This window comes from Falco punctatus, assembly GCF_963210335.1.
Source record: "Falco punctatus genome assembly, chromosome: 4".
Taxonomy (NCBI): domain Eukaryota; kingdom Metazoa; phylum Chordata; class Aves; order Falconiformes; family Falconidae; genus Falco; species Falco punctatus.
The window spans coordinates 39,448,707-39,462,580 of NC_137583.1; positions in this window are offsets into that span (position 1 = coordinate 39,448,707).

Consider the following 13,874-nt stretch of genomic DNA (forward strand, 5'->3'; position numbering starts at 1 on the left):
TTAGCCATGCCAGCACAAGGCCAGCCCAAATGATCTTGGCATTGACTCATCTCAAGGCTTTCTGGCATCAAGTGAACAGATGTGGAGAGTGTTGGTCTTGTCCTGACACAGAACTGGAGAAACAGCTCACAAAATCATTCACTGTTAGAGGAAACTCAGAGCGGGTGTGTGTGCATGTGTGTGTTTCTGTCTTTGGAGGGGTCTGAGACTTCTTCCACAGCCATCCCTGGCAGTGGATGTTGGCCCTGAGGTTCCCCATTCCCTTCTGCCAGCACTTCTGGGACTGTCAGTGGCCCCTTTCCACTCATGCTCACCCCTTGGTAGCTCTCTTCCCTGGGTGTGAAACCCCAGGCCGCCTCTCTCCTAAAATCCCCTCCCTGTCCCACACCAGGACAGGCAGGTGAGCCAAGTCACCCCCAGGACGGGATGGCTGGGAGCAGCGGGAGACATGGGTTAGCCATTGTGAGCATCCCACGGTCCTCTCCTTCCTGGGGGAGGAGGCAGCAGGAACTGCTCATCAGAGATGTAAGCATCAGGCTGGGCAGGTGTCTCAAGCTTTGCTGTGTCCCATCTCCTCCACACACCAAGTCTTGGGCTGTCTTCCACAAAGCAGTGCTGCTTGCCAGCCCCTTGGTCCCTGTGCCCATCAGGACACGGAGTTTGCTGCCAGCCTCCCCGCTCTGCAGGGTTAGAGCCACCTTCTCGCGTCCAGCCTGCCCGTCTGCAGCCATTTCATGCCACTTGTGCTCGTGCCAGCCGTGTCCTTCAGCTTATGCAGCTCTTCTCCCCCATGGTGGGAGCAGACAGCAGCTGAGACCTTGGCCCTTCCGACTGCAGGGTGCTGGGGTCTCCTGGTCTTCTCCCAGAGGATAGATCCCCTGCTTTGACTGTCCTGCTGGGCCTTCTCTTATTAATGCATCTCCTCTCTCAGAAGTCCTTCAGCAGACACATGTTGGCTGGCACGGTGACCAGCCTTGGGAGAACCCACAGCTGGCAAACACGAGCAAATCCGACCTCGTATTGTGTTTCATCCTGATCTTTTATAGTTACAGTTGGCCAAAGCACGAGAAAACAGCTGGCAGCAGACGTACAACGCCAAATCTTGCCAGACCTTGGACTCAGCATCTTCCTGTGGCAGCAACTTCCCCAGCGTGCCAAGGGCATGTCGTGGAGAACATGTCTCACAGAGGAGGTTGGCACTGATTTGTCTTCCCACACTTCTCTGACCCTTCCAAGGCCACGAGGTGGGGTGAGTGCCCATGGTCTGGAGATGACCATCTTGTGGGCAGCCATCCCACAACACCCCAGTCCATGCCACAAGCCATCCCAGCCCACCTGAGCCTTCTCCTGCAGTGGGACATGGAGCACAGGTGCCTGCCCAGGAGGTCCATGGCTACCTTCTCCCAGGGGAGAGGTATTTTCAGATCTCCAACGCTGAAAGTCTTCAGCTCAGCCTATTTAGCTTAGTCTTGCATTCAACAGCTGCCCAGAGCCTGGCACATCTTCAGCCCCCGCCATGAAACTTCTGCTTCATGAAAACGGATGATTTAGCCTAAATTCTCATCCTCTGTCTTCTAGGTGGTTTGCGCTCCTTAGGTGTCGGTCTGGCCTGGCAGCTCCTGCCCTGGGTGGACCTCCAGATGGACCACGCAGAGCAGCCAGGAGTTTTGGGGATGCCTTGGCGAGGCTCAGACAACAGGCTGGGTTGGGCAGGGAGGCTCAGCGAGCCCCCGGCACACTTCAGCCTTTGGAAGAGCGGTTGCTTTCATGGATGGCATCTACATCCCTGACTCCTGTCCCTTGGCTCCCTTGGTGGGTCTCAGGATGGACCAGCCAGGGCCCGTGACTGACAGCGTTGTGCTTAATTGCTCTGTACGTGTAGCCGTCCCATGCAGAAACTTCTGAGTGTTGGCCAGCTTAACCACATTTGAGGAGGGCTGTAGTTCTGGAGGACTCCGAGCACCTGTGACTGCAGTGAAAGCAGGAAAGCTTGACCCGGGGCTTGCAGTGACAACCAAATCCCTTGGAGACCTTTTCATCCCTGGGTCACTTACTACCGTCAGCACCCCATTAGCACTACCCCGATGGCTCAACACCCTGTGCCCACCTCAGGGAGTGTCTGGGGGGACAGTGACCCCCATCCCTCAGGAGAGGGCTCCTCTTCTCTGCTGTCCTTGTCCTCTGCTGAGGACCAAACCCTGGGCAAGTCCTATAGGCTCTTTGAAACGAGTCCTTTGGGTCCCTCCATTGCTGCGTCTCCTCTCCATGGTCTTACTGAAGGTCCCCCTGGCCACATCTGAGCCACTGGCCTTAGATGGCACTGAGCTACCCAAGGTGGGAATAAGGACATTTTTGACTCAATGGCATCCTGGCAGGGTCATGAGCTCCTGAGGGAGCTCACCCTCACCGAAGACCCTGGTTCCTTGCTCCACAGAGGTCTCTGCTGGCTCGGTCCCATCCTCATCCTGTGGCCACCAGCATCCATCCAGCCAGGTGTTTCTCAGCTGTCTTCAACCACTGGCTCTGCCATGGACCCAGCCTGGCCACCTGTCCCCTCTGCCCTGCTGTGGACCAGGCGTGGACCCCCACCCTACTCTGACCTGGGGGGCTCCAGTGCCTGCCCCAGGGCAGCCCATTGCTCAGGACAGGCTGCACCCGATGCCTGAAGGAGCTGGGTGGCCGTTGTCCCCCGCTCACCTCCAGCATCCGCAGCTGCCACCTCGACCCATCTCAGCTCAGTCCCACCAGCACCCACCCCCTCTTGCCTGAACACCCTGCACTGGCCGGGCTGTGGCTGCATGGTCCTGGCTCACGTCCCACCTGCCCTTTGCCACCGTTGGGATTTATTTGCTTTTCAGGTTCCTTGGCTCCGCTCTCTGCTTCTCTGCATCTGGAGGACCAGGTCTGCCCACGCGCTGCTCTCCTCCTCGCCTCCCCGGCAGCACCGGCCCTTCATTGTGGCTGTCCTGCATCAGTTGTCTCCCACGTCCTTGCGGGAAGGTGACCCCCTGCCCCATTCCAGGGCAACGGCACCTTCCCAGGGGAACCTGCCAGCCCAGGATGGCTGTTCTGGGGGGAGCCACCCCAGCTGCCAACATCTCATGGGCACCATCACCCCAAAACCAGGCATGGGACAAACCTGCCCTTGCAGCCCTCTGTGCCACCACCACCCCAGGCCCGGGGGGAGGTGAGAAGCGGGGGTTCTAGTGGGGTCCTGGAAGGGTCCCGGTGGGGTTTGGGGGCCAGCCGGAGCTGGGAACATCCCTGGCCTCTTTGTGCTTCCTCTGGTAAGCAGCGCAGTGCAAATATCAGCCGGGTTCTTTGAAATGAAAATAAAACTGATAAAAGTCGGGCAAATCCTCCACCCCAGCCCCCGCTGCTGGCCCGAGCGGTGGCTCTTTCTGCCACCGAGCCGGCTCCCGCAGTTATAAATACATTATGTATGCCGGTGTCCGTCGGCCAGAGCCTTTTGTTGATGCTGAATATGTCCTGGCCAACAAAAGTGGACTGGATTAGCCACAGTGGATTAAAAGATTTTCTTCTTGGAGTTTACCTAATAATATAACAATTGACATAGAAGGTCTCTTTGAACCCTACACGACTCTCTTATTTTACCATCTGTGAGTTTGCTTTCCACGCCGCTGATGGGGCGCCCGTCTGCCGCTGGTGCTGGTGGTGGGAACGCTGCCCGGAGCTGAATTTGTCACTGAGCAGAAGAAAGCAGCCCGTATTTGAAGGGAGGCAGCGGGAAGGGAAAGTGGCACAACTTCTGTCCTCCTGCCTTTGTCCTCGGCCCTTCTGCTGGTGGCTCACCAGGCTGACGATGCCGTGGCATGGGAGGGAAGAGACCCAAGGAGTGGGCTCAAGCGGTGGGGAAGCCACCCACTCATCTGCAGTTCGAGGTGTTCTGAGAGGTCCCAGCTGGAATAAGCTCCGTTATTAATCACAAATTTTGGGAGAGTTGCCGAACTGCAAGCCCATGGAGTTTGCTCATCTCAGTCTCAGCCGTTGGGATCCGGCCGCCGTCCCTGGTCTCCATTGCAAGATGGGTCAGGCAGCGGCAGCAGCGACACCGGGAAACATGGAGGGCAGCGGCAGCAGGGGAGGAAGGCTCCCCCCCACCATCCTGCGGCGCCGACAGCGCTCGCCCCCTCCTCCGGCACACCCCGGCATCCCGGCCCTGGGGCTTTGATCTCATACGGGGGGGGCTCCTTTCACAAGTCTTTCATAGCAGCCTTTGGAAATACCCGTCCTCAGAAGTCGCGAGTAATGAGATGGGGAGACGACGAGCAATTTAGGCGCCGCTCTTTCTCGCATTTTATTTTATCTCCATCTCCCCCCCCCCTTTTTTTTCCCCTTCTTTTTTTTTTTTTTTTTTTTTTTTTTGGCAAAGACACTTCTAGAGCGGTACCGACTTTGTGTGGGATCGCCGCACCACCCCAGACCTGCTGGGGGGGCAGGAATATGGGGCTCGTGCCTCTCAGCCGGGGGCCTTTGATGAAGCTGCTTTGCGAAATTTGATTTGAAAGGCCTACGATGGCAATTTGGGGAGAATGGTGGAGCCTTTCTCCACCCGCCTCTCTTTGTCTCTCGCCCGAAGGGGGGTTTCATTGTGGGTGCCAGGGCGAGGGGGTCGGGGCGGCGGGGTGGGTGGGGTGGGGCGGCGGAGGGGGCCGCGGCGCAGGAGAACAATAAGCGGGGAGATGGGGAGAGTTGGGATTTCTCACCTGCCCGGGCGTTCGCAGTCCGCCATGACGGGAGCAGCCGCCCTGCTTGCTGCCGGCCGGAGCACTTTTTTTCCCCAGACTCTTGAACCTATTTCCCTTTCTTGGCAAGTGCGTGGCTGGAAGATGGGAATCTTTACTTTATATTGCAGCTTGGGCTTTCCAGCCTGATTGGCTGCGGCCAGGACCAAATGCTGGTCCTTCCATCCCATCGTCACTATGGCAACCGGCCCCGTTAGGCACCACCGATTTACTTATAATTGCTGGGTAAATAGTCAAGACAGGCCGCTTTCATCCCACACCGAGAGATCGCTCTTCCTTGTCTCCTTTTTTCCCTCTTTTTTCTTTTTGGTTTTTTTTTTTTTTGGAGGAGGAAGCCCTAAAGAGCAACAACACTTAAGGAAAACTCTTTGAACGTTTTTGCAGGAAGCGGTGCCTCTCCCCGGCCATCCTTCCCCCACCACTCCCGCTGCACAATGCCTTGATGCCGGGGCTTTCCCGCACCGTTGTCCAGCCCTCACCATCCTCCTGCTCCAAAGAGCAGCACTGGGTGGGGATGCACGACACCCAACAGGTGCAAGGGTCTAGCCATGGTGGGCTTTTTGTCACCAGACTGCCAGCCACTGCCTCTGCCTTCCACAGGGATGTCACACCGGTTCAGCCGGAGAGCCAGGATGGGACTGCACAGTCTTCCCCACTGCCTCTATACTCCTTCCCTGCTGCTGCCATTCGTGACTTACGTTCACAGCACTGGGGGCTTCTGCCCAGGCCCAGCACTGCTCGGCTCAGCCAGCCCTTTCCCCGGCTCCGCAGGACCTGCCGGTGGTGCTGGCTGGGATGGGGCAGCTCGTACCTCTGGCCTTGGCCATGCTCATCCCTAGAGGCTGGGCTGCTGGGGCGCCCACTCCGCCGAGCTGCCCCTTGCCAGGTCGGCAAGATGTGGAGCCTCTTGTTACTCCTGCAGGGTGTTTAACGATGATGGACAGAGCGATGCACACAGGTCTTGTGGCCAGACCATGAGCGTGGGTCAGGATTCATGCTCCTGTCCTCACAGTCCAGGGATGGATGCTGCAGCCAGTGACCAGGGACCGGGGCCCCAGCCCAGCCTCACTGGCTTGGAACACCCACATGGGACCCACAGGATGCTTCTGTCCCCACCAGTCATCACTGGCACCGGACTTTCCAGGGAAATGGGGGAAAATGGGTCTTAGGGAGAATCTAAGAGCTGGAAAGATCCCAGGAAAATGGAGAGCTCACAGGCAACAGCGTGAGAGAGGAGCAGGGTGGGCTTGAGGGAAGGGAAGCCAAGGTCATCTTCCCATTCCCTCCTCAGAGCCATCCAGCAGGAGGAGCACTGGGAGACGCTGCCCGAGCCCCCTCCTTTGGTGGGAGAACCAGGGCATTCCCACCCTGCTCACTGGGGAGCACAGGGGAAGCAGAGGTGACCACAGATAATAACATGATGCCAGCTGAGGAGGGAACTGCAAGGAGCCACAGGGCTAAGCGGCATCTCCAGGGCTTCTGGAGGAACTGGGGGATGAACCAGCTGATCCTCAGACAGCCCTACCCACCCACTCCCAGGAAGGGCACTTGGGAGCCTGGCAGATGAGATAACAATTTTCCTTTCACATATTACAGGGAGAGCCCAGAAAGGGCAGGCCACCAACCCTGAGAGCTGTACCAGTGGGTTAGCAGAGATGCCCCCAAAAGCAGGCTCTGTGGGCACCCTGGTGAGTGCAGCCTGCCTGGGAACCTGGGGGGCTGGTAAACGGGGGGGTCTGTGTTCTCGGGGCAGCCAGCTGGGAAGGTGCCAGAAGCAACGTATGGGGGTGATGCACACAGTGCAGCCCTCTTGGGTGTGCAAAGGGCTGGTGACAACGTTGTCACCGACGGCTTCCAGGGAGGTGGAGCAGCCTGGGGAAAGGAGCTGGCTGGTGCCTGGAGCAGCTGCTGCAGCTGGTGTTGGGCCAGCCAGGGAAACAGCCTGCCCCGGGGCCAGCAAGGAGAGGCGCTGAGGGCCACCCGCGCTCAGGTCACCAGCTGCCTTGGGATGGCCAGGAAGGCTTGGCTTCGCCACCCGGCCAGCTGGGCGCGGGACACAGCCACCACGGCTCCGCCATGCACCTCAGCCCCCAGCCAGCCGCAGGGCAGTGAAGCAGTGAGGGGGTCCGCACCGGGCGGCTGCCCTGGGCACGGTGTCACAGCCCTCCCTGCCTTTAAAGCGATTCACCGGCTGGCTGCGTGTTGGGGCCAGGAGCTGGCCTGCTCCGGGCTTTGCAAGGCATGGGGGGCACGTTTGGGACCCCCAGCACAGCCTGGGCACTGCTGCCCAGCTGTGGGTCCCAGCACGCTCTGCTCCTCTCTGGGGTTGCTCTCCCGCTCGTGCTTTCTATTTTAAAGACAGTTTCTGTGAAGTGCTCTGGGGCTCAGCTGAGAGGGGAGCTCTCCGCTTTGCTGAAGAGCTGCTGGTGCCTCCCCAGGACCCGCTGCCCGGCTGGTACCAGCGCTGGTGGCTGGGGACGCGGCTGCAGGCGCCAAGGTCATGGAGCCAGGCCGGCAGAGCTGCGCTGCCTTCCCGAGCATCCTCTGGCGGTTCCCATGGTAACTCCCCGGCTCACAGGCTCCCTAGCCGGCAAGGCGTTAGCTGCACACCATCATGGCTTTAGCCACACACACCCACCTCCCCAGCTCCCATGCCAGGGTCTCGTCACCCTCTGCCCTCTCCTCCACAAGGGACCCACCCTCTTGCACCCCACTGCAGAGAGCTGCTCCACAAGCTCCCCCACCAAAAGTACCTCCCCCAGAGCCCTGCAGAGGCCTTAATTCTCCCTTTTCTACAGCATATCATGCAGAAAATGAGGCAAAACTGATAGTGAGAGGAGCGCAGCATTCACGGAGGAACGGGGAGCTGAGCAGGACAAGCGGGTCTGCGTACAGGTGATTTCCCACCTCTGCACTTTGGTAGGCCCTGGCTCTGTACCTCCTGTCACCCCCTGGCCGGTGGAAGCCTGCAAGCCTGGCGCCTGCATCCAGGGAGTTTTCCCCCAGTTTTTGTTGCTGCTGCCCAGCTCCAGTCCCACGCTTTAAAATCAGCAGCAGAGAACTGTTGCAAAAAGATTTCTAGAGAAAAAGCCTTGCAGCAAGACTTGAAGCTCAATGTCAAATAGATCCAAGAGGTTACAATGTGGGAAAGAGGAGAAAATACCAGGTATGGCGAAGCCTTGCTCTGGGAGCCAAAGCGTGACAAGGCTCGATTCCCAGAGTTGCAGCAAAATGGCTTAAAGTTAGGAGTAAAGACTTTCCACCACTTGAAACCTCCCAAGTCCACGCATGGCTTTCAGGAGGAAGGATTTAACCAAACTCAGGTCCTGAACGAGCCTCAGAAGTTGAGGGACAGCATCCTAAGGAATAAAATGAGCGGACACACAAATAGTGATGGGCTACTGGGGCAGAGTCACCCCACACCCTGCTGGGCAAGTGGACCCCGCTGGGAAGGTCCACCTGGGTCTCACAACACATTTGGAAAAGTCTGTATCAAGGGCTGTCAAAGAAATGAAGAAACCTTGGGATGCGTGGACAGCCCCCATGTGAATAAGTACCTGGTTAAGCACAAAGCAGGCATTCTGCAGCGGTGTGAAGGGCAGGGCAGCTCCACGTGCCCCGCGCTCCTCCAGTGGCTGGGAAAAGGGAGGTGATTTGGTTTGCTGATGACACCTGGTTGATCAGGGCGGGAAGATGAGGGCTGGCTAGGAAGAGCTGCAAAAGCATCTTACAGGACTGCTTGGAACACTGAACAGCAGGCAGGGTTCAGCCTTCATAAAGGTACAACAGGGAAAAATCCAGCCTGGCTGTACAACAGTGAGCCGTCCTCACAAAATAAGGAACAGGCTGCTCCTTGTGTGGATGAATAATCCAGTGATAGCTGGGAAACACCAGTGTGGCGCTGGACGGCTCTGACATACGGGGTGAGACTGCAGTTCCATGAAATGCCTGCCCCATCCCTCAGACCCTGAGGTCGTCCCAGGGACAAGATCTGCCGCTCCCGGCCCTGCCCATGCCAGGCTTGCTGCCACAGAAGCCCACTTTGTGGCTGTCCCCTTGTTCCCTAGCATCTCACATCCCACGTGTTCCCTCCACCACCCTTCACCCCACATTGGGACACACATCCCTGGGGGCACTGGGTCCTGCTCGCACCTTCTCTGAGCAGCCATATCCCTGGGTACCCAGAGGCCCTGCGAGCAAAGCCTTGCTCCCATCTCAGAAATGCCATTTTCTGCATTTGTCAGAGTGCTCTATCTGGCCTGAGACAGCACCATTTCCAGCGTTACCATGGCGATGGATGCCTGGTAAATGCAAGCAATGAAGATGCACACGAATCGCATTGTCCAGCCAGGCAAAGGTGCCCATGGCCAGTCCGCAGCTGGCACGGCTACCCCTCACACACACCCCCACCTGCCCTTCCACAGCCAAGGAGCCCAGGCTGAGCCCGCGACATGCAGCAGGGGCTGTGGAGGGAGGCAATCTCACATATCTGCCCATGCACCCCTGGTCCAGCATCCCCAGTCCGGCTCAGCCCACGGCTGTAGGAGAGATTGCAGCAGGAACAAGTCAGGGAGTAGATGCTTTTGGCAATTAATGCATTTGCATATGTAGATGTCATGAGCTTCTTTTTCTTAGGACTCCTTACCACAGAAATAAGCTCCCACCTGGCTGCCCTCTGAGCGGCCTGCAGCAGAGCCTGGTGCTGCGGAGCAGGGCACTGCCAGGCTGCCCGCTTTGCTGTGACAAAACGGGCCATACCACCTCCCGCCCTGTCCCCTCCAGGGCTGGGGCAGCTGGCCAGGACCAGCAGCGCGCCAGGAACCAGCAGGACTGGGAAGCCCAGCAGTCCCTCACAGGGAGCCAACAAGAGCCTTCTGCAGGCCATGGCCAGCCAGTCCTGTGGCCAGCAGCCCCAGGGATGCTCATGCAGAGCCAGGCTGCTGTCTGCTGCTCCACTTGCTGGGTTCCTGGTGATCCAGCATGTGACCAAGGGCTCCATCCCACCATCTCTGCCTGCAGCTGCTTCTCCTGGGGGTGATGGCTTGGTGCATGAGATACGTCCTTGAGTGGATGGGAAAAGAGCTCACGGCATATGGCTGCAGAAGGAGCTCCAGGCAGGATGGTGACTGCTCATACCCTGGAGGAGGGAGGGAGCAGAGCTATCAGCCTCCCTCTCCTCCTGCCCCGACAGGACCCTTCCCCTCCAGCCACCACTTGGTAGCTGGTCTTCTTCAGTTCATTGCATATCCTCCCTCCTCAAGTTGATGGCTGTTTTCCAGGGAGCTTCACAAGGTGGAATAGCTACTAGAAAACACATCACAGAAAAAGTGAGGTTGGGAGGACCTCTGGAGGTCTCCAGTCTAACCTCCTGCTCTGAGCAGGGCTGCCTGCAAAGCTAGAGCAGGTCACTCGGGACCTCACCCTGTCCTTTTGAAAAACCTCCAAGGATGGACATGCCACCACCTCTCCAGACCCTATCCCAGGGCTGCAACAACCTCCTGGGGAAGAATTTTTTCCTTATGTCCAACCAGTGTTTCTCACATCACTACCCATAGCCTTCTACCCTTCCCTGAGTCCCTCTGAGATGAGCCTGGCTCCATCTTGATCCCCAAAATCCAGAAAAACTTGTCACAAGTGCTACTCACCAGCAAAGCCATGAGGATGTTTGCTGCTGTTCCCCCATCACCTCTGTAAACACCACAAAGCAAATCCCCAGCAGCAGGCAAAGCTGTGGGGGTGAGCACAGCACATACCCCCCCAGCCACAACAGCCTTCAGCATCCTGATCCAGTTTTTTGGTAGAAATTGTGTCCTGCAAACGTAGCAGTGATATTTGAAAGGCATTTGCTGGAATTGCCCAAGTGAGTTTCTAAATCTCACCTCCGCTTGATAAACACCATAGGAGGGGGGATGACTTTTAGGCTGAGTTGTGACCTGTGCTGATACTGGGTTGGTGATGATTCACAGCACTGCTAAAAAAAAAATATTGCAATGCTACTCCAAATGGAGAGCCTCAAAGCCATGAGGGAAAACACAAACACAGACTTGCCTTTGAGACCAGCATGAACGAAAGGGACATGCTTTTGTTAATGCTCCCGAAATACTACTTCTGTTTGCATACATAGTGGTTTGTCAGGAATTTACAAGTAAAATGCTGTTTAATTCATGAATGTAAACGGGTAAGAAAATAAGTTTGTTGAGAGACATGGCCTTAACCTCAAGCTGGTTTTTGGATCAGTGATCACAACTTCCTGGGAATCATGAGCAAGACAGACAAAATTCACATGTTGCTTCAAGACCCCAGCTAGCACACTGCCTTCGGAATTCAGAACCACAAAGTCAGTGCACGTGTTCTGCTGCTGTCCAGCCATCTCAGCCAAGGCCTTCCCAGTTCGGGTGCTTTTCCCAATTCACATTTTCTCTCCATTATCCTGCAGTGTTGGGTCGGGGGATGATGGAATACCAAGCCACCTTCGCCAGCCCACGGGCCCAATTTCACATTTAAAGGGGCACTTTCATATTTGTGTCAGGCTTGCTGGGACTGTTAAAGAAAACAATGGATTGTTTCTACCTGAGAAATGAACCAAACAGGAATCTCTCAGTCCTGGATTGACTGTCTAACTTGACAGTGCTGGTGGTCAATGCCCATGAGCATGCATCTCCCAGCCCCATCGTTTGTGCTCGTGTTTTGTCCACCAACACCTGGAACACTGCCAAGGCTGGAGATCCCCCCCTCTCATTGAGCAGCCCTGGGCTGCAACATCTTCTGGGTTAAAGCCTTCCTCACCTCCAGCCTGAACCTGCCAGCCCCGTGGCCATGTGTCCACTCCTCCTTTTGCCTGTCACAGCCCTTCCCCCCTGCTCCCTTTGAACCACAAACGAACAAAACTGCCTGGGGAACGGGGGTCACCCCTTGCCAAGCTGCACTGCTCCAGGTGGGTGATGGACCACCTCGCACCTCCCCCTGGACAGCCTGGCTTTAGGGACACTGGGAAGGGCTGTCACCGTGAGACATGTTTATGGCCTTTGAGGTGGCCTCCCCAGCTGTGACTCTGCAGGGTGGCTCTTGGGAGCTCCCAGCTTTGCAGCCTGCGAAGAGCCCTGCCCTTGGCGCTTACAGGCGTGCTGCCCAGCCGTGCTTATCCACGACGGCCAAGGAAACCCAAGTCTGGAGTCAAAGCCCCTGGCACAGTGCTACGGTGGGGTCTGGATGGCCAGCCCCATTTCCCTCCCATCAGAAGTCCTCCCAGCACCGGCCACAGTCCCTGCGACAGGAAATAAAACAACCAAGTGATTCTGCAGTCAAGATGCCAGCTAGCAGCAGCCTTGCCCAGCATCAACAGATCAGCATAAACCTTGGCCTGCCAGTTTGCCTTGGGATTTTTCCCTTCATGGCTGTCTTGCCGAGATCATTTTCACTGTTCCCACTTCTGAGCAGTCTCCGCTGCTACCCCAGCCTTATCTTAAGCTGCCAAATTCAAGGTGACCCTGGGCAGGGCTCTCTGGCAGTTTGTCAGTGCCTGTCATGTCCTTGCAAGCTGCTGGCTCTCTGCTCCCAGCCCGTGTGGTGGTGTTTGCCGTGCACACTGCAGCAGCGCACAGGATCCTCGTGGTGGCTGGCATTAGACACGCATGGCGCCTGGCCCCACACCCGGAATGGGATGCTGGTGACCTTTGCTCAAGCCCAGGGTGGTGCTCGGGTCTAAGCTGTGCTGGGTGCCCAGGTTCTTCCCCTGTCCCAGGGTGGATTTGCAGCCTCAACCTGACAGCATCCAATTTGCACCCACAGGTTTGTGGCATCTGTGGCTTCCTGGGAACACATTGTCATGGTGAACTGCCTGCCCCTCTGATTCCCCTTACTAAGGCAGCAAAGGAACCCAACATCTACCAGGTGAGCTCACCTAGATGGGTAAACCCCCACCCCCCCCACCCCCCAAGCAGAATCAAGCTCCCTGTTTGTGGTCAGAGCTGCAAATGAACAGGTATAAAACCAGGACAGGTTGAACATCAGGCCCTGAGCTATCCCTCCACCTCCTCAAGGTAACCTGACTGGGGGTATTGTATCCCAAACTACCCTGAATGCTACACAAGGGCTCCCTCCCCACCTCGAGACACTTGCTGCTCTGCCTAGAAGCCAGGCAAGCCAGCCCTGCATGCCTGCAACTGCTTTCTCTGAAGCTGCAGCACCCCTGGTCCGCAAGCAGAGCTTCCAGTTTTCCTCAAGTCAGCAGAGTATCTCCGTGAGAGCATGTCCTTGTGGGGAAGCTCCCGGCCACATCCAGCATAGGTGTAGGGAAAGGAACAAGGGGAAGGTTTCTCAGTGAAGGCAGGATGAGAGAATGGAGGGCTCCAACTCAGAAGTCAGGATTAACCACATCCCCAATAGCTTCCCCGTGAAGCTCCTCCTGCACTCCTGCAGTGCCCCAATTAACACCCCCCATCCCCAGCAGGACAGGAGCTCTCCCCAGGTCTGGCTGAAAGCTCCCGCTCCCCCTCCTCACGCACCAAACCACGCCGAGGCAGCAGACCCTGCAGACTGGGTGTGCACAACGAGCAACGCAGAACAACAGAGTCCACGTCAAGGACAGGCAATCCCAGCAGTGCAGCCGCGGAGGCCATGCATCCAAAGCTCTCCTGCAGAGGTACGGCGCCACACAACTGGAAGACATTTTCACGTGACTAAAACCTACTAACCCCCAGTAGAGAGAAGCAGCCGGCAATCGCCCACTCAGCCATCCCAAACAGCCCCCTCGTCGCTGAGGAGCTTGGAGGCACTCGGGGACCCCCCACAGGGGGTCTGGGCAGGCGCCAGCCACGCTCTGCCATAACTGCACGGCCCGAGAGGCCAGACCCGTGCTGGCACGTTCCAGTGAAGCTACGGAGGGGGGTCAGGACAGAGCCACAGTCTTAAGCTTTGCTCGGAGCTGCATTAAAATTCATGAGCTGTGCTAGCCCTAATGATGAGCAGAGCTGTCAAACACCGAGCTTGTCCCAGCTAATTATCTCTAACGAGGGCAGAGTGTCAGGGTCCCCGAGGAGCTGGGCAGCAGCTTCCCACTCAGCTCAGTTGCAGAAGAGGGAGAAGATAAGCAAATGTCATTGTGCTGGC